At 37.5% G+C, this 27946-nt stretch overlaps 1 long non-coding RNA gene across 1 annotated transcript; it reads left to right on the top strand.

Annotated features, from left to right (window-relative positions):
* The first annotated feature begins 143 nt into the window (after positions 1 to 143).
* Positions 144 to 27000, top strand: LOC140512652 (uncharacterized). Its single transcript, XR_011969867.1, has 2 exons — positions 144 to 256; positions 26883 to 27000. It is a non-coding gene; the product is annotated as an uncharacterized lncRNA (long non-coding RNA).
* Positions 27001 to 27946: the final 946 nt, after the last annotated feature.

The raw sequence follows: 27946 nt of genomic DNA, 5'->3' as shown, positions 1-27946 counted from the left end.
CTCAAATGAGTATAATCCAACCCTAGACTTGCCCATCATCTATGGTGCATAGGGACAACCCTATTACATGATAGTTTTCCCTACTAGAGAGTAAGGACAAGTCTTTGTTTTTGTGTCTTTGTTAAGTATCTTTATCTTTTTAGGACACAAATCTTTGACTTTCAGACTGGAATGCCCATTTTCGGTAATAGGATTTGCTCCTCTCCTCAGTTTTGGCAAATTCGGCTCAGTTACCTGAAAGGAAGAAAAGAAAAAGGTAAGCAGAAAGAAAGGTGCAGTGCCCTATTCGTTTAAATCCCAAGCGTCAATGGGAGGGAAACTGCCCGAGACATAGTGAGGTGGGGGGAAATAAACAGGATAGACTCACTGAAAAAAGTCAACCCAGGGTAGAAAACAGAATTGTTCAAGAAATTCACAAAGGAAGCATCCTCACAGCCAAAATATCTCTTTTTATAGAGACTGGTGAAAATGAATAGGCTTCAAAAAGTCAGAGCTATCTAGCCTAGAGGAATGAAAGAATTTTAGGGCAGGTAGTAGTGCAATGGATATAGCACTAAGCCTGGAGACCAGGATACCTGAACTATGTGACCTTGAGTAAATCACTTAACTGTTTGATTCAGCTTACTCAACTGTAAAGTGAGAATAATAAGAGCCCCTACGTTACAGGGTTGTTGTGAGAATAAATGACAATATTTGTAAAAGGCTTAACACAGTGTGTTAACACAGTGTTGTGTTGTTGTCCATCCTTCATTTCCAAAGAGGACCAATGACATCACAGGTAATGTCTTGACTTGCATTGGAATTGAATCTAAGTGAGGCAGAGTTGCTCAGAGTCCAATGGCAAGACAAAAGTCTGGATGACTGGAGATGGCCCAGGATGCAGTGGTGGATGGCCTTGGCAGCTTTAATGTTTGACCAAGGTCTAAGGATTCCACAGCAGTTTCATGGCTGTTGGAACAAAATGTTCTTAGCCTCCCATCCCACTCAGAAAAGTCTCCACATGCTTGGAGTAGATAGCCCTCTAACTCAGTGACGGTTTTGAGGCCTGTTAGTTTTACTGAGATGGAGCTGCTGCACATGCTACAGCTTCTTGAAGCTACAGATTAGATTTGAGTGGCAGGTAGACTCCAAAGATGGATGAATAGCCCTGAAAAGGACTCAGCAAGCCCTCTCACCAGAGATGCCAGTCCTCCTTAAATACCCCCATACACCCCTGGCACATAGTAAACATTATATAAATGTTTATTCCCTTCCCCTTTTCCCTTAACCCTGTCAGTTTTCCTATGATAACCAGAGAGTTGGTCTCCTAGAGAGAAGAAATGAGATCCATCTATTGGAAGAAAGAGGAACTGATAGTGGAAATTAGCCATACTAATGCAGAGGAGGCACATGCCACCTCTAATATACAAAAGAAATCTGTAAAAGAATGCTGCAACACCAGTGGGAAGCAGGGAACGAATTAGAATTATGTCTAATGAATGTGTCCCTGATACCATTTCTCAGAAAACTTTCTTACTCTGAGATTCATTCCATCCAGCTATATTCCAGTTTTTATTTCTGTGATTTATTGCTCTCCTAGTTCATCTCCCTGACAGCACAGTTCATCAACTCCCTCAGCTCCCATGACTTATTGCTTCACAACTACTTCAGCCACCCTCATTGCTACAAGGCAAAACATTTAGCTCATGGTCAACTCTATCTCATTAACCTCAGAAGCTGTTACAAGTCTTCTTTCCTCTTCGCAAATTTCCAATGCCAACTTTGCCCACTTCTACTTTTAGCAGATGTCCTTGCTTCCATTTTGCAGAGAAAATAGAGGCTATCTGTCATGAGTGAGCTCCTTCTCCCTTACATGACACCCATTTCATCTTAAAAGCCCTCTCTATATTCACCATTCTTTTCTCCTTTGCTCTTTTTCTGAAAGAAGAAAACTGAATGACAATTAAACAAGATCAACCAACTTCATTATCTCCTTAACCCCAACATCCATTACCCAGTTCCAACCAGGCACTCCTGAGTACTGACTGTCAGCTAGATTCTCTAACTAACAATGGTGGCTAGCTGACACAATAGATAGAATGCTAGGCCTGGAGTCAGGGGCCCCTAAGTTCAAACATGGCATAAGACACTTACTAGCTGTAAGACTCTGGGCAAGTCTCTTAAATTTTGTTTGCCTCAGTTTTCTCAAGTCTACACTGGAGTAATAATAAAGCTTACTTCTCAAGGTATCTTGTAAGATAATATTTGTAAAGTACTCAGCACAGTGCCTGGCATGTGGTAGGCACTATATAAGTACTTATCTCGTTTTCCCCTTTCTTCTTCTCCTAGATTCCAAAATCTCTCCATATCTGCTTTTTGCAAGAAGTAATCCTGGAGCCCTAATTTACTCTACTACTTAGTCTACTACCCCCTTCCTAATAGTCAACATTTGAGGACCACATGTCCTGCCATTACTAACCAAGGTCCATGAGACTTTTTCATCTGCCTTGCTGCTTGCTCTACCAGTACTATGTTCTCTATTACTTGCCCTTTACAACTGCCCAGAAGCTGAACCTTCTTTGTGTGTTGTTTCCTCAAATTAGAATATGAGATCATTAAGAAAAGGGACCATTTTTTCTATTTGTACCTAGCACAGTTTTAGACATTATGTAACTCCTTAATAAATGTTTTTCATTCATTGGTGTGGGTTTTAAGGGAAGTGGCACACCCACTCCCCTTCCCATTCTCATGTTAGCTAGTATTGTGTAGTGTGTCTCTGGGACAACCAGGAAAAGTTTTTAACCCTTAAAAATTTTTTAACCCTTTTAGGAATTCAAAGTGATTTTTCCTTGGCTCAAAATATCTTCTTGTGTATTACGTTTCAATCTTGGTGATGATCTTTTGATATCTACTTGACATTCACAGGAGTGACTACTCCTACTCAATTGCCTGACTTCAGATGGTTAGAAACTATAAATGATGGAGAAATGGTATTTCTGTCATATAAATATATGCATATATACATAGAAGCATCTTCCATGCAGCTTATTCTCTATGGATTTCTAAAGTCTAGCTGTCAGAAAGCATAAATTTTGTTTTCCCTAATCAAAGGGTGGGCATGTCTTTAACATTAAGACCTTTGGACAGTTAAACATAAATAGCAGGTCAGTGTATCCTTAGAACAATGACTCTACCGAGGGCGTGGATTAATGCAAGCAGCTAAAAATATTTGTCAGTTGCAGAATCTTAACAACTGGGAAATTTTACAGATATTCTGCTCTTACAAAATAGTTGAATTAATTTGAGGCATATTATGGACATTGCTCCTTATCTTTTTTTTTTTTTTGATGGATAAATTAGGGAGTTTTTTTTATACTTGGCCCTGCAAAGAATAATTCTCTCTATAGTCATTTCCTCCAAAAGAGAACAGCAAGGGAAGTGATGACATTTTTTTTAAAGATATGGAAATGGTGGATTGGATTCATTTCTTTTCCCATGACAAGTCTACTTAGGATGCAATTAGATCCTGCCTTTCAGGCAGAACTCCATCTCAATGGTGTCCTATTTTAGCTATGGCCTGCATCTCCAGACCCCTATACAGGGCTAAGCAGGTCAGTTGGTGGAGTTTAAGTGGGAGATTTGGAGTGACTCCAACAGCTGTTCAGATAAATAAGCTGGAAAGGTTCTGAAAGATGATTGGAAAAGATACAATAATCACTGCCATGTTAGGTGGGCAAAGGATTATGATGATTATACTTTCTATCAAAAGGAGTTTTGGTATGACTTTTAATATATGAGGTAGATAAGATTGATTATGAGCCCATGAAGATAACAGTGAAATTATATTTAGGATACCTGGGACAAAGGCAGTAACAATATTTTATCTCTGGCAAAATTTAGGATATTTCTGAAAGCCTCTCTCCTTTTTGGTTGCTTCTCCATTCCACCTGGTCATTCACCTTCCTCACCTAGTTATTCCCCAATACTGGATTGTTCAGACATCTAAGTTTTTATATCCAGATTTGAGGAACTGTTGAAATCAGTCACTAGGGTAAGGGCCAAGGCTTCCCTGAGGCTAGAATGGCTTTAACTGCAGGACTGAATGGGGAGACCAGGGACCATGTGCCTGAGTTACTGTGGCTTAGAAAGGAAATGGAGTCACTAAATATGAGGAGTTGTTAGCTATGGTTAACCAGGCTACTATTATACCAGAGATATTTCTGTTTTATTTGGGAGGGATTTTTTGGGTGGGATGGGAAAGACGACTAAGAGAAGTGAAGGTGAGTAGAAGATGCCCTGTTTTGATCCTAATTGTGGTGGCTGCCCAGGAGAATGTGTTGTAGGCATGGATATTATGAGTTCTTGGAACTCAGTACCTAGATGGGTGCATATGTTAGTTTCTATGATAGTTATTATGGGCAGAACTAAATGGAAGCCTTTGTAGATGCCTAAACCATCTCATGTAGTGAATATTAAACAATATGAGATGAGAGATTGAAGAGGGGAAGTGTGTCAAAGACATTTCCTTCTTACTAATTAGATGAAGATGAAGTACTTCATTATACAAATTGACTGTGTAATACCCTTGTTTAGCCAGTGAAGCAGCTAGATGGCTCAGTGGATAGAGCACTGGGTCGGGAGTTAGAAAGACCCAAGTTCAACCTTGGCCTTGAACACTAGCTATGTGCTCTGGGCAAGTCACTTAACTACTCAAACCTTAATCCAATGCAGAGGAAAATGGCAAACTATTCTAATATCTTTGCCAAGAAAATCTCATATGGGATCATGAAGAGTCGGGCACAATTTAAAGACTGAACAACAACAAATGGCGAGTGAAGAAGGCAAATGGTATCTGGTAACTTACAGACACAAACAGTATCTACAGACCCAGGACCTAGCATGGATTATCGAGTACTGAATAAAGTTGTTATGCTTTCTGCTGCAACTATTCTTGACCTTGTCAAGCATCATGGGCCAGATAACACACGCTCTGAGTTAGCACTGTGGGGTTATTGATATCAATATCATCTCCTTTCTGAAATGAGACCAAACAGGAGCAGTTTGCTTTTATTTGGGAAGGCTCATTTAAATTCTCCTTCATGTTGCCACAGTTTAGTATGGAGATAATTGGTAGGTGAAAGAGTCCCTGCTTTGTGATGTTCATCGTTATATTGTCACATAATGTTAATTGGGTTAGATAAAGCTATGCTGAATGAGATCCTAGATCAAATCATGGCTCTTCTGAGAAATAAAGTATAGGAAACTGACCCTAAGAAAAAAAATTCAGGGTCCAACCCTCTCAACTAAGTTTTGGAGAATGCATTTATTTGAAGGGGAGAACTCAGCTTGTTTTGGATTTAGATGACGATGATAACAACTAGTATTTATTTTACTTTAAAGTTTGCAAAGTATTTCACAAATATTAACTCATTTGAAGAAACTCAGGTTAAGGGTGGTTGCCAGGGGTCACAGAGCTAGAAAATGTCTGAAGACTTGAACTCAGGACTTCCTATCCCTAGGTCCAGAATTCTATTCGCTGGGTCTAATACTTGCTACCCCTGAGACTAAAAAGAAAACCAAGAGTGTTACTGGACTTTTTGAGTTAAGGAGAATCCATATTCTCATCTAATTTTTATGGCCTCTATTTATCAACTTACTTGCAATTGTGCTTCTTCTGAATGGGGGCCAGAACAGGTTTTAATCTTAGATGATCTAAAGCAAACCTAGCAGTCTCCCCATGGATCCTTAAGGTCTTCTGATGCCTCGTGTTCTCAGCAGTCTCTGTCAATAATGACAAAACTAAGTAAAGCCTTTGGTAGGCACCCAGGATAACCAGGGATAACCATAAGCCTTAAGCTTCCTGAAGCAATCATTCATTATAGTATATTTGAAAAACTAATGCCTATGTGTTGTTGGGCTCTGGTTGCTAGTGAATGATGACATAGGAACATACCATGTATGCTCTTTCATCCTGTTGCCTACTGTTAGCTGGGTAATGCAAGATGAATCCAGTAACAAGATGGACAGGGCAGAGAAGCCTTAAATGGAAATGCTACAGTCAAGATTGCATTCACCTGGACACTTCAGATTTCAATAGTGCCCTTCCTGAATAAATTGTGAAATCACCAGAAGCTCGACCCTCCAGGCACTAACTCAACGTACGCATCTAGGTGGTTCAGTGAGTAGAATATTAGTCCTGGAATCAGGAAGACCTGAGTTCAAATCTCAATCCAAGAGGCTTACTATTGTGACCCTGAGCTAGTCATTTAACCTCTCACTCCTTCTGTTTCTTTAAATATAAAATGGAGATTAATAAAGGCTCCAACCTCATGGAGTTGTTGTAAAGATCAAATAGGATCATATTTATAAAGCCTTTAGTGCAGTACCTGGCCCATGGTAAGCACTTAATGAATACTTGTTTCCTTCTTTTGGATGCTCTGTCTCCTCTGCTAGACCATTGGACTGCTGTCTATGAAGACCTAGCTGTTGTTTTACTTGGTTTACTGCTAGTCCTGTACATTATGAGAATAGGATAGGCTTCTGGACCTCAGTGGCCATTGATCCAGTCTAGGAACATCCTAAAGAAAGCTTATCACAAGTCTTACTAGTGAGGCCAAGCTGACTGGTTTGTGAGGTAGCCTTAAGGAATAGAGAAGACAACATTTTTATTGATACTGATTGGAGAGGGAATATGGGTTTAGCCGAGTGTTCTGGGACCAAGAGAAAAATAATTATGCCAAAAAGACTCCCTACTTTGGGATTGGTAACAACGGAGAAATTTTACTGATGCCTACTATTGCATATGACTGCTTGAGGGACATCTTAGTGTCCATTAGAGGTATTATATGCCTCACTATAAAGTGAACAACCAGCTTGATGCCTTCAAAAAGTCAGCAAAGATTGGGAAATAGGTCCGTTATCAATGTGGACTTGAAGGACATGATGATATGACCATATTATTCCCTTAACCAAGAACCATTCCTCTATACTTAATGCTTCCCCTTCTGCTAATCAGTGTGTCATGATGCCACATAATTTTCAAACTGACTGTGAGTGGCAAATTGCTTGTATTTTCCTTCCTGAGTTGCAAGACAAAAAGTTTGCCCTAGATTGCTGAACCACTTAATTATATTATGGGGGCAGCCATTATCAAGTCCCTTACAGAACACATCTCTCTTCAGTGAATTTTTGTACATCTTTTTTTACATTTGGCCAATTCTGCCTTTAGGGAGTCCTTCTCTGCAGTGGATTTTTGTGCCTCTTTTACCATTTGGCCTATTCTGTTTTGTTTCATCACCTCTGATGAGAGTAACCACGTTACTGTAAAAAAAAGAAAAAGATCCAAGGTCAGAATTGTCACTATTTCATTCACTGTGTTTTCCATCTTTCCATCCACAGTCAACTGGTACCATGAAATATTGTAATTGACAACAGCTTCCTCATCATACTCTTGATTACTGAAGTTTGGTATCATCTCCCAGAGATGATATCTTTGTAAAAATCAGCACTACTCCAAGAAGTAGGAGGGTTCTTTACTCCAGAGGTTTCATGGATGTGCCTTTAAGAGTCCTGCCTGATCAGAATGAACCTTTTTGAATGTAGTCTCAATTGCTCCTCTGTAGCCCTTTCTTATTACATCTTCTTTGCAGAGATAACTGAGCCTTAAAGTGTCTGCTCCTTCACAGAGTTCTATACAATCAGGGAAAATAGTTCAAGTGCCCTTTAATTGACAGGTTTCTTTTCCTCTGGGATAGTTTGGACAGCTCCTTCCCAGACAAGGTTTAGGAGGTCAAAGAATAAAAATCCAGAACCAGGAGAACATTGTACACAGTACAAGCAATATTGTACAATGATCAGCTGTGAATGACTTAGCTATTCTTAGCAAAAAAAAATGATCAAAGACAATTCTGAAAGACTCATGATGAAAAATGCTATCTACTACGAGCAAAATTGATAGGGAGTCTGAATGCAGATCAAAGCATACTTCCTTAAAAACTTCATTTTTCATTTGTTTGGTTTTTTTGTCTACTTTCTTTAGCAACCTGACAAATATAGAAATATGTTTTGCATGACTGCATATGTATAACCTAAATCAAATTGCTTGTCTCAATGAGGGAGAGGGAGAGAATTTGGAATTCAAAATTTAAAAAAAATCAATGTTAAAAAATTTACATTTAATTGGAAATTTTTTTTTAGAAAATGTGTAAGAGGGGAATGAACTTTTTTATAATAATGATGAGTGGGAGTTCTCTTGGAAGAAAGGGAATTCTTTGTGGAACTTGATAGTAATTTTGATTCCCGGGCTAAAGATAAAGGGTTGTCATCACCCAGTCTCTTAGAAGGAGGGGTTGTCCTTCACCAAGAGTCCTCAAAAGGAGCCAAAATTTGACACTATCCTCCTGACGCGGCTCCTAGGAAAAGAGAGGTTTTGGAAGGAATGGCTGGAATGATGTTCTTTTATTGCTTAGTTCTTGCTGACTTTTAATTGTATTTTATGGTCCACTAGAGTTTATGATATTTCAAACCTTACATCTCCTGGACTGCTGAACTTAGACCTGACCTATAATATATTCATATTCATGTGCACATACATACACATAGTATATATGCATAATTTAATATACATACACAACTTGTATACTATATGTAAATATCTATTTATATATGTTTACATATATACATATATCTATAGGGGGTTATTTGCTTATCAATGTCTCAAATGTCTTTAGTATTTACTGGGAAAAAGCTTAAGGAGAAACTAGGATAAGTCATTTGGAGAAGAAAAGTAAATTAGCTTCCTGTAGGAGTAATGTCATTGGTTCATCATCGTTAAGGATGTTCCACCCCACTTATTATACATAAGCATGGATTGTCCCTTCTGCTAATAAAACTTTGTTTCATTCATATTCAGGATAGAAATATTTAAAAGGCATTTTGAATTTTAAAATAACTTTCACTTTTCTCTTTGGCATTGTGCATAGCTACATCAATTATTGATTTTATACACATGAATGAATTGATAGACCATTTCTTCCTCTAAACGTGTGTTGTGCTGTCTTTGCAGCTTTAGGTTTTATATTACTTCTGCTTAGTGAAGAAAAGCATTTCTCTTTTGTAAATTTTTGAAAGTGAATATAGTCACACAAATGAATGAGCCAGTCACCTAGGAAGTAGCAGCCTTGAAGTTTGCATACACCAATGATATAACTTGTAAATTTAGAGGGCTGAAATTCAGGTGAACTGCCTTGTTCATAGTTTGTAAATGTCAGAAGCAGAACTTGAATTCTTGACTCTCAAGTCCAACAACTCAAACTTTCCACTAATCTCTGCCTCTCAAGTTTGTACATGGAAACTAAATCCCAAAGCCCATTGGTATGGGTGTCTTTCCTCATTGATAGAGATCTAAAACTGTGGCAAGAAGTCAACATGATGGAGACTGCCAGCTCCTCTCATAGCGGCTTCTTCCAAGAGTCTTTCCCTTCAGTAATCTGAAGTAGGGATTGACATCTTTCACTTTCTCTCTCAAAGATGGAAGTCAGAACCACCGAAAGTGAGTGCAGAGCCTGAAAAGATACACAAGAGCCCAAAGAGCCAGTAGAGACTCAAAGAGATTTAAATAGTTTGGAGGTTTGGGAATCAGGATATACATACATACATACATGCACACACACATTTATATATTACTACATTTTCAAATGTATATTTAATTATATAGTATATATTTTATATATAATATATCTTAGTTATGTAATATATTACTTGTAATATATTATAAATAAATTATAATTCATCACTATATTATTGCATATTATACAATTGTAATAATATCATTATATAATATAATAATATTATTCTATATTCTGTGTAATATAGAATATTATATTAATATATATGATTATATTATAATGTATTTATATTATTATATGTATAATTAAAAAATATAAATGCCTTTGTAAATGTAACTCAAATTTATACCTGGCTCATGTGCATAATGTAGGGTGAAAATATTTTTTTAAAAAAATTTATCATGTGTAATTCATATTATCTCCAATAGAAACTTATTAAAATTAATATTATTTGTAAGTGTTTATTCTATTAAATTTCTCTTGAAAACTGCATTCTCATTTTTACTAAATTTCTTACTCTTTTGTTTGGAATACTCTTTGAAACATCTGGGAATATTTGATAACCCTTGATTAAATAACAAGAACATTAATACTCATTGTTTGTTCGGAAATTATTCCTAAAGAGAATAAAAAAGTTCTTGTGTTATGTTTAAAACCTTCTTTAGACATACCTAAGTACTATATAGGAATCCCAGACAGCTTTGTTTTGCTTGTACTCACTTTACACAGTTTTGGGTTTACAAATACAATAAAGTACAGCTGAGATTCAATCTGGGTATTTGATTTCTCCTATTATCTCATCGTATGTAAGATCAGCTGCATTCACAGTTGTGAAGGCCAAGATAAATTACCAAAATATCCTGAGAAACTGTCTACTGGCTCTATCAATCCTCTTATTCCTCTAATCTGATAAGAGGAATTAGTCTACTCTTTGTTACTCAGTGCTCTCTGAGAGAAAATTCTGCTAGGCTAAATTCAATATTTAAAGGCCTAGTAACATCCATTCTTTAATTGGACTTACATTCTGGAGAGGTTGGTTCAAATGTCAGCTTTGACACTAATTAGGCAAGTCACCTAATCTCCTTGGGACTCAGATTTCTCATTAATAAAATGGCTGGACTGAATGAGGCCTAAGCCCTTCTTTTCTCCCTGGATCTGTGATATCCTCTGTGTAAGGGTCTCCCAGGGAGAAACTCCCCTCCCTACCCAGGTGGGCCCCATCCTAGACACCCAGATTATAACACAGTCAGGACTAGACCCTATGTATTCTAACTCTGTTCAGTCTATGCTGCTTCCCAAAAGTTTGAGACAACCAGTGCAATTGCCTTGAAGCACTTATATAAATGTTCAAGTCACACTTGCAAAAAAAAAAAAAATCCAAACACTATGACCCCCAATTCTCTAGTTTGGTTCTGTTTTCAAATGTCTTTTCTAGTTTCCTAATTAAGCTGAAAAAGATGAACCCGCCATTATTTATAGCTATCATTCTCACTGAGATACTATAGCACTGAATAAAATAAAATCCCTGAGCCAGAAAAAATTTGGAGGTAATCCAGGTCAGCTCACTAACTGCTGAATGAAATGTCCTACAACATTCTTACAAGACATAATCAAGCCTCCATGTTGCAATGACAACAAACTCACTTTTGGCTCTGAGCCCTACCAAATACGTACAGGATATCATACAAGTTTAACCAATTGACATCGATAGCTATTCACTGGAAAGCCCCCTACTTACCCTATGTCAATACATATTCATGTGACATCCATTGTCAATACATAAACCAGTGAGGCAAAAGTGTTAAGTGCTAAACTTTCTATGGTTGCTAGAGAGTTTAAAACCTATACTTTAGTTCCACCCCCTCCCTACAGGGTAGATGCCACTCATTGGTAGGAATATGTCTATTTTGGGATACACCAATTAGAATTTACCACTATGTCTCCACCCAGCTCCCCTGAATGTCATGTTCAGTGATTGTCACTTACACAGCCTTGGCACAACAGAGTTGTTTCTCAGCAGAAGCAAACACACAAATTGGAAAGTGAAATACATTTTTACTCTGTGTAGAGTCAATTACTAAAACAGCAATACTTAATACCAAGAGAATACAGTGCATAATAAAATATATAAAACATCTACTATGTAGTTTTAAGCTTGCTGCTTTCCTAAATCCTTTATGTGTTCCCAGACATTGGGTCAATCTGGATCCAGGAGCTATAAGCAACAAACAATTTGAGAACTCCATTGATGAGGCAAAGGAATGTAATAATTCAATTCTCATGGAATATTTGATTCATGCTTCCCATAGGACTGGTCATGCAGTATGGACACAGAAACTCTAGAGCCAAAGTCTCAACTCAAGCACAGAAGGGAGCACAAAACAGGATCGGGTGCAAACTAAAACTCAGGAGAGTTGGTGTCTCCCCTACCTCAGCTGTGTAACCACCACTGAGGGGAACCTCTGACCTCTTTTAGCCACAGAGAGCCCCTCACAGAGCAGAGTGGGTGAAACTGACAGCCAACTCCAGCAAGGAGTCACATTACCATTGAAGGTCCTTGTGTCTCTTTTTCTTAATTATTAATTACTTAAATTAACTAAAATCTACCTTCTTTCCCAAAAGGCTGAAAAGACAAGGAAGAAAAGTTTTTAAACAAATGCGTATGATCAAACAAAAGAAATTTTTGTATTGGTGATACTGCCCACCCTACCCTCTTCCCCCACCCAATATCTCAGTCTATACTTTTGAGTTCATCACCTCTCTGTCAAAATGTGGGTACAAGTTTCATCATAACTCCTCTGGAAATGCATTTGGTCATTGTTTTGATATCTTTCAAAGTTGTTTTCTGGTATATATGGGACTTTATACTTATTGATAGCTTCCTTGGGGTATAAACCCAGTAATAGACTCACTCTTTCAAAGGATATGAACATTCTAGTCACTTTATTTGCTTAATTCCAAGTTCCTTTCCCAAATGATTAAGCTATTTCACAGCTCCACCAACAATTAGTGTGTCTCTTATTCCCCAAACCCTCTAACATTGAATCTTGTCATTTTTGTCATCTTTGCCACTTCACACTGTGTAAGATAAGATTCAGGGTTGTTTTGATTTGCATTTCTCTTACTATTAGTGATTTGGAGCATGCTCTCATGGAGTTGTTAATGCTTTGCAATTCTTCTTTTGGGAGCTGTTTGTTCATGTTCTGTGATCACATGTCTTTCTACTGGAGAATGGTTATTGGCCATAGAGATATTAGTGTGCATATATAATGTCATTGATATTCATATATTTATTAATTGTTTATGTATCTTGGATACCAAACTCTTATCGGAGAAATTTGATACCAAGATTTTTTCTCATTCAACCACTTCCTTTTTATTCCTTATTTTATAAAAATTACTTGGGAAAACTACAGAGCATTCTGGCAGAACTTAGGTTTAGATTAGGACAACACAGTACACCACATTTCATAATACATTGTATATGAATTCTCAAACTTAATATTAAAGATCATATTATAAAAAATTAGAAGAGAAACAGATCATATCTTTCTCACAGCAATAGATCAGAGATTTAGTCTTAATTTAAAAAACTACAGGCAAATACAAAAGATAAAGTAGTTAACCTTGATTACATGAAGCTGAAAAGTTTCTGCATGGACAAAGAATAAAAAGAAAAAATGAGACAATTTTGACAGCTACTGCTTTATAATACAGTTTGAGTTCTAGAAGTGCTGTTCCACCTCCATCTCTACTTCTTTAAATCTTTTCACTTGCTATCCTAGATCTTTTTATTCTTCCAAATTAATTTGGCTATTATTTTATCAAGTTCTATAACATATCTCCCTGGTAATTTGATTGGCGTAGCATTAAAGGTATAAAATTAATTTTGGTAGTATTGGTATTTTTATTATATTGTCATTGCTTAGCTATGAGAACTGAATATTACTCCTGCTATTTAAGTTATTCTTTATTTCTTTTTTTCAGATTTAAATTTATTTATTTATTTTTAGTTTTCACCATTCATTTCCACAAGATTTTGTGGAAACTTTTTTTTATTTTGAGTGCCAAATTTTCTCCCCATTCCCCCCAGATGGCATTTATTCTGATTAGCCCTTCCCCTAGTCTACCCTCCCTTTTGTCATCCCCCTCCCCTTATCCCCTTCCCCTTTACTTTCTTGAAGGGCAAGATAGATTTTTTATACCCCACTGCCTGTATATCTTATTTCCCAATTGCATGTAAAAACAATTTTCTAACATTTGTTTTTAAAACTTTGAGTTCCAAATTCTCTTTCTTCTTCCCTCCCCACCCACCCACATTGTGAAAGCAAGCAATTCACTATAGGTTATACCTGTGTAGTTATGCAAACCACCTCCATAATAGTCATGTTGTGAAACACTAACTATATTTCTCTCCATCCTATCTCACTCCCTACTTATTCTATGTTCTCCTTTGACCCTGTCCCTTTTCAAGTGTTTGCTACTGACTATCCACTTCCCCAATCTTCCCTCCCTTTTGCCATCCCCTCTCTTTTCCCCTTCCCCCCCACTTTCCTGTAGAATAAAATACATCATTGATTGTATACATTATACCCTCCTTAAGCCAAATCTGATGAGAGTAAGGTTCACTCATTCCTTCTCACTATTCTTTATTTCTTTAAGGAACACTTTGTAAGTGAATCTATACAAGCCCTTTGTGTGCTTTGGTAGATCAGTCCCCAGATATCTTGTGCATTTTGTATTTGGGACAAGATTTCTTTTTCTATTTTTGCTTTATTATATAAAAAATTCTGTTGCTCTTTGAGAATTTATTTTGTAGCCTGCAATTTTGCTACAGCTATTGTTTTAATCAATATCCTTGCTGATTCCTTAGCATGCTCCATGTTTGCTATCATATCATCAGCAATTAGTAATAATTTTATATCCTCTTCATCTATCTTTATGAGTTTGATTTCTTTCTTTTGTGTTACTGCTGTTGCTAGCATTTCAAGAATAATTTCAAATAAAAGTTGGAAGAATTTATATCCTTGCTTCACTCACATGTTTATTGGAAAAGATTGTAGTATATCCCCATTGCATATGTTTGGTGTTAAATAGATGCTTTTATATTAAAAAAAAAAATCCCTCTAAGCCTATACTTTGTAGTTGTTTTAGCATGAAAAAAAGTACTGTATTTTGTCAAAGTCTTTTTCCCATAACTATTAGGATGATTGTGTTGCTTGGAATGCTTTGGTTTTGACTGTAATTATGTTCATCATTTTCCTAATGTTGAACCATCCTTGCATCCATGGTATAAATACCATCTGGTCATAATGAATGATATGGAATTTTGCGTGTCATTTTTCCTGGTTTTATCTGATTATTTAATTCTTTCACTCTTCTTTATCTTCTCAATCAAGTAGATTCCCCTTTGTTCTACTCTGGGAAAGATAATAGAAGGGTCGTGAATGGATGTCATAATAAAAATGAAAAATAGGTTTAGGAGGAGTTAGAAAAATGACATGGAGGCATGATAGGTAATGATCTGAGAGAGGAACAGCAGAGTTTTGTATCAAGGTAACCCAATGATGGATGTTGGAGATCAAGCATATAACTTTTCCTCTGTTTGACTGGGGTGGTATGAAGGTTTAGCACACAGGTGCAGAGGAAATGGATGGATTGAGGGGCTAAATTTTATGAGAAGACAACATTTATATTGAATTCCCCAAATAGAAGGGCAGCGTTGGAGATGTGATGAAGGTGGTGCCCCAGGTGATAATTTCCTTGAAAAAAGTAGTGAGAATAAACCAAGGTTGGCCAACGATAGCAACTGAGATCTGAATATGGTTATATACACAGATGGAATGAATCTCAAAGGAAGAAAAGTTTCTGAGTGATTACAGAAGTGGGAATATCTGGATGGGGCACTGAGAAATAGCTGTCTTTTCTTCCTCTTGGCTCAGTGTGCTGGGGGCATGAGAGAAAACAATTCAGGATTGCTGATTCAGAGTGTCCTCAGACATTCATGAGTGTAAGAAGACAGAGAGTATGAGAAGAAGAGATCTATAATAAAGAGCAACTTATTTACAGTAAAACAGGATGCTGCAAAGATAGCTTAGTAATTTTTTTGCCTATGCTTATTCCATTTATTTATTTGTCAAGTCTTATTGCTATAACTAGAATTTCTACAATTGTGTGCAACAGGAGGGGTGAGAGCAGGAAGTCTTGTCTTGTGCCTGTCCTTTTTGGGAAAGCATCTCCGACTGCATTCTGGATGAGCCTACTCTTGTTTTCAAATAATACTTGTTAACATGTAAAGAAAAAAAATCCTCCCATTACAATCATTTTTATAGATTTAAAAAAAATCTTGTGTTTTATCAATCTTTTTTCTGCATCTGTTTCACTAAAAGGGTTTTCATAGCATTATTTCTTGATATGATTTATTATGTTATTCAGAAAAGGAAAGAAGAGAATGTCCATTAAATTCTATACCTAAACCTTCCGCTATATTTTACTGAGCCTTCATATCTAAAACTTGGATATACTCTCATGATCTTCCAGGCCAACAGAGTTCCTGAAAAATGGAATACCACCAAAAAAATGCAATTTAGTTTGAGAGATAAAAAGGTGTTTAATGACGACTGTCAGCAATACGAAGGCATAAGGGAAATTTTTACTTCAAGGATGAATTTCTAAGCCAAGTACAAGCTAAAACCAATAAAGTACATGACTATAGGGAGAGATACAGATATATCTATCAAAGATGGCTTATAAGGTGAAGATAGAACTCCCAAAATAATTTTTAAAACATAAAACATAATTATTCTGAGAAAAGAAACAGGCCTACTGTGACATGAGGCCACATAGACTTCCCAGGTCCTAGCAGAGAGTCAAAAAATAGAAAATGAAAGAAAAAAAATATGCTGGTAGCACCTCAGTTTCCCCAAAGCATAGCCTTCTACCCTACAGAAAAACTGAGGAACCACAATACTCCATACTACTTCATATTCTAAAATAGAAGAGGAGCAGGGAAGAAAAAAGACCTTGTGTCTTGAATCCCAACTACTACTTCTGGTCACATTAGGCCAAATACGTCTTAGTGATATCCTTTCTGGTTCCATACCTTCCCTTCAGATCCTCACATAAGGATGAGGTAATAACTTTTTTTTTTAACTTTCCAACCTATCTAGCTCTGAAGCTTTATGGAAATGAAGTCCCCTTTCCAAGGAAGGTCTCAATTTTGAATCGAAAGGGGTCTTGTCCTATTAATCTATGACCCATTGGTAACTTACTTGAAACTTATTGCCCTTGCTCCAACTGAGGGAGGCAGAAGTGAATAATATATCCCATCTCCCCCAATTTCAAATAATCATAAATTAATTTGTAGTCACTTTATTACAATATTGCCAAAGATAGATGAGGAGACAAACTAATAAGAATACCATTTTCCTAATACTGACACCTCTTTGCATTCCTGGCATAAACCCTACCATGTCATACTGGCTAATATTTTCAAATAAAATGTTATATTTTATTTAATATTTTTACTCCAATATTCATTACTGATATTTTCCTATAGTTGTAATCTACAGTCTCATCCTTTTGAAACTTGACTATCAGAACCATATTTCCCTTACTGAAAGAGCAAAAGAGTATTATCTTACTCTATTTTTGAAAAATTTAGGTTATATAGGAAGACTTAGGCAGGACATGAGAGCCATCTTCAGATTTTTTAAAGGATTGTCCTAGGTGAGGAGAACTAGATTTGTTCTAATTGGTCCCAATGGGCAGAATAAGGAGCAATGGGTAGAAGTTATAAGGAGAAAGATTCAACTTGATTTAAGGAAAAGAATTTAGAGCTGTCAAAAAGTATACTATCTCAGGAGGTAATGGTTAACCCCCTCACTGGAGATTTTTAAGAATAAACTGAATGACTACTATCAGAGATGTGTTTATTTTTCAGGTATGGCTGAACTAAATAGTCACTTTTTCTGAGCTTCTGGGACTCTGGGTCTCATCTTTTCTTTGAATGTTTGATAGAATTCATTGGTGAATCCATTTGGAGTTGGTATCTTTTTCTTTTGTAGAAAGCAGATCATTGGTTGTCCATTTTTTTTAGCTTACCTATTTCCTATTTTCTCCATCTGAATATTGTATGTGTGTGTGTGTGTGTGTGTGTGTGTGTGTATCAATTTACTTTACGTTTTGTTATGTCAGTATACTCCTTGTAGAAAAGTTTCATTTTCTTAATTTCTTTTTCATTTGTTGTGATCTCACTCAATCAATAAGCATTAATTAAGCACTGAGTATATACCAAGCACTATGCTAAGAGGTACAAAGACAATATGAAACAGTCCTTGACCAAAAGGAACTTAACTCCTTTGGAGGGACAGTGAAAACAATATGTACATTTAAAATCACATACAAAATAAATGCAAGTTAATGGGGGGGGGGGGGGACAGGGCACTAGTGTCTGGTGAAAGTCAGGAGAAGTTTTATGCGAAAGGTGGTATTTTACATGAATTTGGAAGGAAGAAAGGACTACTAAAAAGCAGAGATTAGAAGGGAGTATATTCTAAGCATTGGGAAGATCAGTGCGATGGCATGGAGATGGGAGATGGAATGTAATGTATGAGAAAAGAATGCCAATCTGCATAGAATGCAGAGTATGAAAAGGGAAATTATATACAATGAACCTTGGTTGTGAAGGGTTTTAAAAGCCTTTATCCTAAGGGCAATGGGGAGTAATTGGAGTTGTGTAAGGGAGGGATAGCTAGGTGGAATAGTAGATAGAATCTCAGGTCAAATCTGCCCTCAGACAGTTATTACCTATGTGACCGTAAGCAAGTCACCTCTCTCCGTTTGCCTTAGTGTCCTCATCTGCAAAATGAGTTGAAGAAGGAAATGGCAAACCACTCCAGTATATTTGCCGAGAAAACCCTAAATGGGGTCAGACATGACTGAAATAACTGAATGACTTCCACAGCAACAGAGAATGACATGGTCAGACCCACACTTTAGGAAAATCACTTTAGCAGCTCTCTGGAAGATTCATTGGAGTGGGGAGAGACCTAAGACATGGAGATCAATCAAAAGTCTATAGTTCTAATCCAGACAAGAGGTGATGAAAACCTCAACTGTGAATAGCAAGGGCATGGGCATGGAGATAGAGGGACAGAGATAAGCCAGGTTGTGGAAGTAGAAACACCAAAATTTAGCAACAAATTGGATACATGGTGCATCATACAGATACAGAGTGAGGAGTTAAAAATAAAACTGAGGCTTTAATCTTAAGTGATGGTAGTATCCTTGATATAGGGAAATTCAGAATGTCAAGTCTAGAAAATAAATTACCAAAGAGCCCACAGAGGTTGTCTGTAGCAAAAAGCTTTATGCTATCAACTCTGAAAAATAAAATACCAAAGAGCTCACAGGGGTTATAGGCAAAAACCCTTCTTTATTCCATTGGAGGAGGTAAATTAGGCACATGTGCTGGTCTAGGACTGAGGAGATCCAATGCAGTGAGGCTAAGCCTGGATGTATATAGAGGTGGCAAGACAAAGAACGAAGCAGTGAGGTATAATAGCAGCAGTAAGATGTAGTAGGAACAATGTGGCAAGTTTGTCTAATGACAAACGAAATCTATTCATAGCAGGTTTTCATGATCAGAATGTGGTTCCTACAAGTGCCTGCCAAAGTTCAGGGACCACCTGGGCCTGGTTTGAGCCAGTTCTGTGATTTAGCTGCAGCAGAGTTCATCCAGAGGTTATGCACAAAGGACTGTTGTTATGCCAAGTTCTGGGCACAATTTGCTCGCTGGACCTTAGCTCCGGAAAATGAGGTGTATCCTAATAAGGAAAGAGAGGAGTGATCTTGGTAAGTTTGGGAGGAAAGAATCAATTTTGTTTTGGATATGATGAAACTGAGATGCCTATAAGACATTCAGTCTGAAATGTCCGAAAGGTAGTTGGAGAAGTACACATCTCTGGAGAGATTAGGGTTGGATATACAGGTCTGAAAATAATTTTCATAGAAATAATAATGAAACCCATATAAACTAATGAGGCTACCAAATAAGAAAGTGCATAGAGAAAAGAAATCTCAAAAACGGGATTTGGTGGACACACAGTTAAGGAACATAATGTGAGCAGTGAATCAGTAAAAGATATTGAGGAGTAGACTAGAAAAAGAAACAAGAGATAAGCAGTGTTATGAAAGCACAAATAGGAGGGAGTGTCCAGTACCAAAAAAAGTGGTCAATGGTGACAAATGGTGCAGAGAGGACAAGAGGGTTAAGGATTGAGAAGGGACCATGAGATTTGGCCATGTAAGTATTCGTGCTTACCTTGGAGAAAGAAGTTTTAGTTGAATGATGAAGTCAGAAGAGAAATTGAAAAGAACTGAGAAGGAAATGAAAAGAGAGGAAGTGGGAACAGTAGGTATAGAAGATGCATGAATAAAAATTTTGGGATTTGGTAAGGTCTGATGGAAAATATTTTAAAGCTAGGAATACTATATATACCCCATTACCTGTATTTCTTATTTCTCAGTTGCATGCAAAAACAATTCTCAACATTCGTTACTAAAATTTTGAGTTCCAACTTCTCTCCCTTCCTTCCTCCCCATTCATTTCCACTTAGAAGGCAAGCAATTCAATATAGGCCATAAATGTGTAGTTTTGCAAAAGACTTCCATAATGGTCATGTTGTGAAAGACTAATTATATTTCCTTCCATTCTTTCCTGCCCCCTATTTATTCTATTCTCTCTTTTGACCTTGTTCCTCCCCTAAGGTATTTACTTCTAATTGTTCCCTCCTCCCATTTGCCCTCTTTTCTACCATTCCCCCCCACCCCACTTATCCTCTTTTCCCCTACTTTCCTGTAGTGGAAGATAGATTTTCATACCAAATTGAATGTACATGTTATTCATTCCTTAAACCGAATGTTTCCCCCTTCATTGAAAAAGCTTTTTCTTGCCTCTTTTATGAGAGATAATTTGCCTTATTCCATTTCTCCCTTTCTCCTCCCAATATATTCCTCTCTCACCCCTTAATTTTATTTTTTTAGATATCATCCTTTCCTATTCAATTCACCCTGTGCATTCTCTCTCTCTCTCTCTCTCTGTCTCTCCATATGTGTGTGTGTGTGTGTGTGTGTGTGTGTGTGTGTGTGTGTGTGTGTGTGTATATATATATATATATATATATATACATGTATGTGTGTGTATAATCCCTCCAACTACCCAAATATTGAGAAAAATTTCAAGAGTTACAAATATTATCTTTCCATGTAGGAATGTAAACAGTTCAACTTTAGTAAGTCCCTTATGATTTTTTTTTCCTGTTTACCTTTTCATGCTTCTCTTCATACTTGTGTTTGAAAGTCAAATTTTCTATTCAGCTCTGGTCTTTTCATCAAGAATGCTTGAAAGTCCTCTATTTCACTGAATGATCATTTTTTCTTCCTGAAGTATTATACTCAGTTTTTCTGGGTAGGTGATTCTTGGTTTTAATCCTAGTTTCTTTGACTTCTGGAATATCATATTCCAAGACCATTGACCCCTTAATGTAGAAGCTGCCAGATCCTGTGTTATTCTGATTGTATTTCCACAATACTTGAATTGTTTCTTTCTGGCTGCTTGCAATATTTTCTCCTTGACCTGGGAACTCTGGAATTTGGCTACAATATTCTTAGGAGTTTTTCTTTTCAGATCTCTTTCAGGAGGTGATAGGTGGATTCTTTCAATATTTACTTTACCCGCTGGTTCTAGAATGTCAGAGAAGTTTTCCTTGATAATGTAATGAAAGATGATATCTAGGCTCTTTTTTTGATCATGGCTTTCAGGTAGTCCCATAATTTTTAAATTGTCTCTCCTGGATCAATTTTCCAGGTCTGTGGTTTTTCCAATGAGACATTTCACATTGTCTTCTATTTTTTCACTCTTTTGGGTTTTTTTTTTTTTTTTTTGTAATTTCTTGGTTTCTCATAAAGTCATTTGCTTTCTAATTTTTAAAGAACTATTTTCTTCAGTAGCTTTTGAACCTTCTTTTCCATTTGGCTAATTCTGCTTTTTAAAGTGTTCTCATTGGTTTTTTGGATCTCTTTTGCTATTTGAGATAGTCTAATTTTTAATGTGTTATTTTCTTCAGCATTTTTTGGGTCTTCTTTAGCAAGCTGTTGACTTGCTTTTCATGATCTTCTTGCATCGCTCTCATTTCCCTTCCCAATTTTTCCTCCACCTCTCTTCCTTGATTTTCAAAATCCTTTTTGAGTTCTGCTATGGCTTGAGAGCAATGCATATTTATTTTGGAGGTTTTGGATGCAGAAGCCTTGACTTTGATGTCTTCTCTGATGATATGCATTTTTCTTCCTCATTTGAAAGGGTGGAAGAAAATACCTGTTCACCAAGAAAGTAACCTTCTATAGTCTTAATTTTTTTCCCTTTTTTGGGCATTTCCCCCACCAGTTACTTGACTTTTGAGTTCTTTGTCAAGAGGAGGGTATACTCTAGGGACCTATAAGTTCTCAGTTCCTCCAAAGTGGCATAATCAAGGGACAAGAGTCTACTCCTCTCTTGGCCTGTGCTCTGGTCTGGGTGCAACCACAAACTTTTCTGTCCAGGATCCTCTCCAAAGCTTCCACCAGCTCCACCACATCAGTGCTCTTACTTATCCTAGGACTGCTACTCAGGGCTGAGATTCAGATCAACAGCTCAATTTCCCCAGGGTCTTTAGGCCAAAAATGGACACTGCCACTGAAGTGGCTGGGGTCAGGGGTAGGGCCCAACCCTACTCCCTTCTCACCCAGGTGAAAGAGCTTTCTCACTGACCTTTGAAGCTGTCTTTGACATTTGTGGGTTGAGAAATCTGGGAACCGCAGCTGCTACCAGTGAATCTGTGCCCTGTTCCAGTCCTGTCCATGCCACACCATGTGGCCAAGGCTGGGCTGTGCTCCGCTCAGAGCCTGGTGCAATAGACCTTTCCTGTCATCCTTTCAGGCTGTCTTGGGCTGGAAATCTCTTTCACTTTGTTGTTTTGTGATTTCTTCTGCTCTAGAATTTGCTTAGAGTCATTTTTTTACAGGTATTTTATGGGCTGTGGGGGGAGAACTTCTACAGGTCTGTCCTACTTGGCCATCTTGGCTCTGCTGCCCCTTTACGGTTTTTTGAAGACAATTCAATCTAATCTCTTCCTTCTCAATTCTGCATGGATCTCATTTCATTTACCATCTGTATTATTTGCTCAATTATGCATACTGTTGGATGAACTTGAAATTTGGGAAATAGACTTTCCTTGTTAATCTCGGGGGAAAATCCAAACTCATTTAAGTAACAGGTCAGCCTCCTCTTCCAGGAGGTTCTGCAATGTCTTAGGGCTTGATGTAGTCAACACACAACATCTTCTGCAAGTAGGAGCACCTGTATGAACTTGCTATCCATAGGAATCTCACTTTGACCAGGATTCTAACTAGGTCTCTCCCATTAAGCAAATAATACTTTCGGCAAGCATGTATTAGCCTGTTTTGTGCCTTTATATTTATCACTGAGGGTCATTGAACAAGATTGTTTCTGTTATTACAACTTCCAGTTGAACTTTTATATATATATATATATATATATATGTATGTATGTATAAATGTCCATAATGTCCATGGGGTTTTCTTGGCAAAGATAATGGAGATTTTTCATTTCTTTCTCTAGTGGATTAAGGCTGACAGAGGTTAAGTGACTTGCCCAGGGACACGTAGCTAGTAATTATCTGAGGTCAGATTTGAACTTAAGTCTTCCTGACTCCAGGTCCAGTGTACTATCCACTGAGCCACCTAGCCACCTAGAACATAGTAAGTGCTTAATTGCTTGTTAACTCTGCTTGTTTCCTTGCTTTGTCCTGCCTTGTCTTGTCATTAGGGAAGAACCAAGCATAATGACATTACAGTAAGCAGATGAGGAAAAATAAAGACATGGCCCACATCTTCATTGACTATATTCCTACAAGTTTCCATTCTTGACTAGATATACAAGGTATGCCCTCATCAGACAAGTCTCCCATAAAATTCTAAGAAAGCAGCTCTACCCTTCCCACAGCCTAGAAGCTTACCAATCCTGAATCTATCAAAATGCTCTATAGTAGAGACCAGTCCTATAACTACTGACAGCAGAAACTACTCTTCCTCCTCCTTAGAACTACTGGCTACACAACGTTCCCATATACACTTATGGGATCTTTAACCCAGCCGAGATAGATAGATAGCTCTATCACTTTTCCTAGTTATGGTCCTTTTAAGCAAGGTATTACTTGTTCCTTTACCACTGCCACCCTGCCCCTGGTCATGGTGCTGACAAAAGAATATATAAAGTAGAAAGAACACCATAAATATGGTCTGCCACTGTTTAGCTTTCTTTGAATGGTATATTGTAACGTACCAGCCATGCCTCCTCTACATTCTTATAGGGATTAAACTGATGAAAACCAAGAGTCAGATTTTTTTGTTTGTTTATTTTGTTCCTAATGAATAAAGGGATGTCTCAGTAGATAAAGCACTGAGCCTGGAATCAGAAGGACCTGAGTTAAAACCTGCTCTCAGACACTTACTAGCTATGTGACCCTGGGCAAATCACTTAACTTCCACTTACTTCAGTTCCCTAGACCACAAAATGGTGGCAATAATCGCACCTACCTCACAGGGTTGGGTTTTTTGGGGGAGGAATCAAAAGAAATATTTATTTTTTTAAAATAAGCACTTTGCACAGTGCCTAGCATATAGTAAGAGCTTTAAAAATCCTTATTCCTTCACCCTTCCATTTCTAAAATGAACAAGAACTTAGATAATGTCTCTAGCTAATGTTAGATGCTAACCTGTTGTTGGATCACAGAATTGTAGAGTTGGGACAAGCCCTCAGTGACCCTCTAACCCACCCTTTACCCAAAAAGTGGTTATCCAGCCTCTATTTAAAGATCACCAATAAGAGGTAATCCATTACCTCCTGAAGCAGACCATTCTATCTACAAATGGTTCTACTTATTAGGAAGTTCTCCCAGACATCAGGTCTCAATCTATTTCTTTGTAATTTCTACCTATAGCTCCTATTTCTACTCTTGGGCCCCCCAAAACAAGCTTAGCCCTTCTTTTAGGTGATAGTCCTTCAAATACTTGAATATAGCTATCCATTCCTCCCTGGATCTTCTCTCTCTAGTTCCTTCAGCTGATGCTCCTAGACTTTTAATATTCTGGTTGCTGTCCTCTGGACATTCCACCTTATCTGTGTCCTTCCTAAATTGTTGTACTAGGAAGTGAATACACCATACCAGTCGTCATCTCACCAGGTCAGAGTTCAGTGGGACTTTTTATGAATCAGTTCATGTGCCTGGGGCTCTGAATCTGTCCTTTTGGACATTTATTTCAACATAATAATAATCTATTGTATGTGTATATTGTAATTTGTTCAACCATTTGCCAATTGATAAGTAATTGCTTTGTTTCTAGTTCTTTTTTGTTTTCAGCAAAAAGTGCAGCTATAAATCTTTCTATCTTTAATCTCTTTGGGCATTATGCCTAGTGGTGGTATTGCTCCATAAAAGGGTATTTGGATGGTGTACAAACTTTCCAACTCTTCCATTTGAAGCTCTTTTTTCTCCTTCCAACTATTTCCTCACAAGCTCTAATTTCATTTTTCTCTCTTGCTTTGTTTCTTCTGGCCCACTCTTTAGAGTCCTGTGGCCAAGCCATTCCTTTTGAGGGGCCTCTAACTAAATTTACTGTAGAGTTGTAGTATTCATGTATTTGGAGTTTTCCTCTGTTCACTCATGTCTCCAACTTTAGTCTTGAGCTAGGACCTTGTGCTGAGCCAGGCCCTACCCCTTTCTGCAATCTTAGATGGCTTGGCTGAGCTGCCTTTGGTGTCCTCCCCTCAGTAGTCTGTTTGCCTCTACCACTGTAGCTGTAGATAGACTGGAACTTGACCTTGCCTCCTTCCACAATCCCTGATTTTTGTCTGTGTCTCCTGGTGGTCCAACATGAGTGTTAACCTTAGTCGGTCACTATTTCTTTCTCCTTATCCAATTAACAATCAGGAACTGATTCTGTTCCTTGTTGTGGTAATGATAGGTCCCAATCAGATATGATTATGTTGGTGTCAGTCTTCCTACAAGTCATCTCATCATGTGACTACTGATTGATCTGGCCCTTTCTCCTTCCATGGCTACAAATGCTCTGAGGCATGCACTGGTGGGCCAGTCTCCCTATGTAACCTGTTAGTGGTTGGCTCTGATTCTGGCTACTGCTCTGACAGGCCAGTTTTAAGATCCTGATGTTTTCAAATCCTTTTCATGGGAGCCCAAGTTGTTTTCACTTTCTTTTGAATGTTCCTGTATACTATAAGCCTCATTTAATAGAGGTTTAACTAGCTTCCAGTGTCCACCCCCTCTCCCCACAGTGTTTTTATGAATACAGAACCTGCTGGCCTTGGACACATCTTTGCACAATAAGGTCCACACTGGGTTAATGTTCTTTGCACTATTGGGCATTCCTGCTCAGAGACCCCACAGGATTAAGGCTCTGTTTACCAGAGTTTCTGCTGGCTTCTACCTCCTCTGATGTAAGCCTGTTCTGAACATCTATATCATCTGCTTATGCAGTACTAGATAGGGGAGAGGAGCTTGCCAGGTTTTTCTTTGGTCTTCTTGATCGTTGTTTGATCTAGTACCCTTTTAGATTTTTGCTTGGGTGTTTATGACAGCACTAGATTTTCCCAAGACCTTTTATGTTGCCATCTTAATCTGAAGTTCCTGCACTATACATTTCTTTGGCCATGTTCTTGTTACCTAAGGATAAATCTGCCCATAGGCAAGGAACTCTTAGTAAAAATATATTCTCCAGGGTCTTCAGATGCTGTATCTGTAAACATGTCCTGAGCCGTAAGATCATGCAACCCCCATCAATTTATGTGGGGGCAAGGGAGGACAGCACAATGCAGAGGGGAATCCTAGACCTCAGAGGTAAAGACACTTGTGTCTAAAATATCGAAATAATAAGCTGCATTATAACAGGGTCCTACTCTATTTGCACCTTTTGATCCTTTATGAAAAGGAACTTCCCATTTATTATTTGAATCCAAATTAGATATTTAAACAAGGGACTGATACAACCAAGATAGAATAGGAAATTAGCGTATTATTCCAAATTTGTTTTTGTTGTTGAAGTTCTGCTTATTTTCCTAAATATGCTTAGGTGTTTTCTCTACACAAAAAAAAAATCCAATAAGATATTCAGATGAAATATTAAACTTGTGTTTCATTCTAGGTAAATACTGGTTCACCTAGGGACTGTGTCCTTCATGAGTACTGCCAAGTTCTTCTCAGCATCTGGTTGGAGCAAAGAGTAAATGGTCTAATGATATTAAATCAATATCTAAGCAAAATTGAAAATAGTCTCATTTTGGGCTTCTGTAATGACAATGTCAAGTGCACTATAATATTTTAAAATTATGTTGTGACCCATGCCAACCACAGATCTAAAAATGCAGTTCTAGCAAATTAAATAACAATAATAGTTTAAAAAAAGAGTTTTTCTCACTCTGTGACATCATAGGTTATCACAATATTGAGTAGCAAGGACAAGTTTTCCTCTAGGACTTGTGAATTAGATATAGCAGGGGTGAGTCCAATTTCCCTGGAGGATTCATAGTTAAGGAAACTTTGAGAAAGCATTCATCCAGGCAGCCATAAATGAGGTTAGATTATTCATGGTACTAGGAAAGCCTACAGATATTTTCTAGCATTAACCAAAGGTATTAAGATTTTGGCACTTCTTTTCAAAATGTAGGCAAATTGTAGAATCATGAGAATGGGAGAACCTTGAGATTCTTTCTGGTCTATTCTCTTCCCTTTTAGCAAGTTAAAATTAAAAACATCTGAGACAAATAAAAATCAATTCTATTTTTAAAGATATTCAGAGAAGGGGAATTCATATTCTCCCTCAGCAATCAATTCTGACACACACACAAAATTATTCCATATATAACCTGAATTTCTTAACCACATCTTTAATAATTCTTAATCAGAGGATTCTTCTATATGTCTAATATGAATTCCTACTATCCTTAAAGGTTCAGATCACATCCCTACCTCCTCTGTGAATCCTGCCCTGACCATTGCAAACCAAAGTGATCATAGAATCAAAAGAAGATAGATTTGCATTGAAAGAGATATAGAATGCAACCCCTCATTCCACAGAGATGTTGAAGCCCTGGAACCTTAAGGGACTTACTTGATTCAAACAGTAAGCAAATAAGTAGCAGCTGGGTGGCACAGTGGTTGGAGCATTGGACTTGGAGTCAAGAAGTTAAAATCCTCCTTCAGACACTT

This window comes from Notamacropus eugenii, chromosome 6, assembly GCF_028372415.1.
Source record: "Notamacropus eugenii isolate mMacEug1 chromosome 6, mMacEug1.pri_v2, whole genome shotgun sequence".
NCBI classification, from domain to species: domain Eukaryota; kingdom Metazoa; phylum Chordata; class Mammalia; order Diprotodontia; family Macropodidae; genus Notamacropus; species Notamacropus eugenii.
The sequence above is the reverse complement of the archived record's forward strand: the minus strand, read 5'-3'. Positions and strand labels throughout refer to the sequence as shown.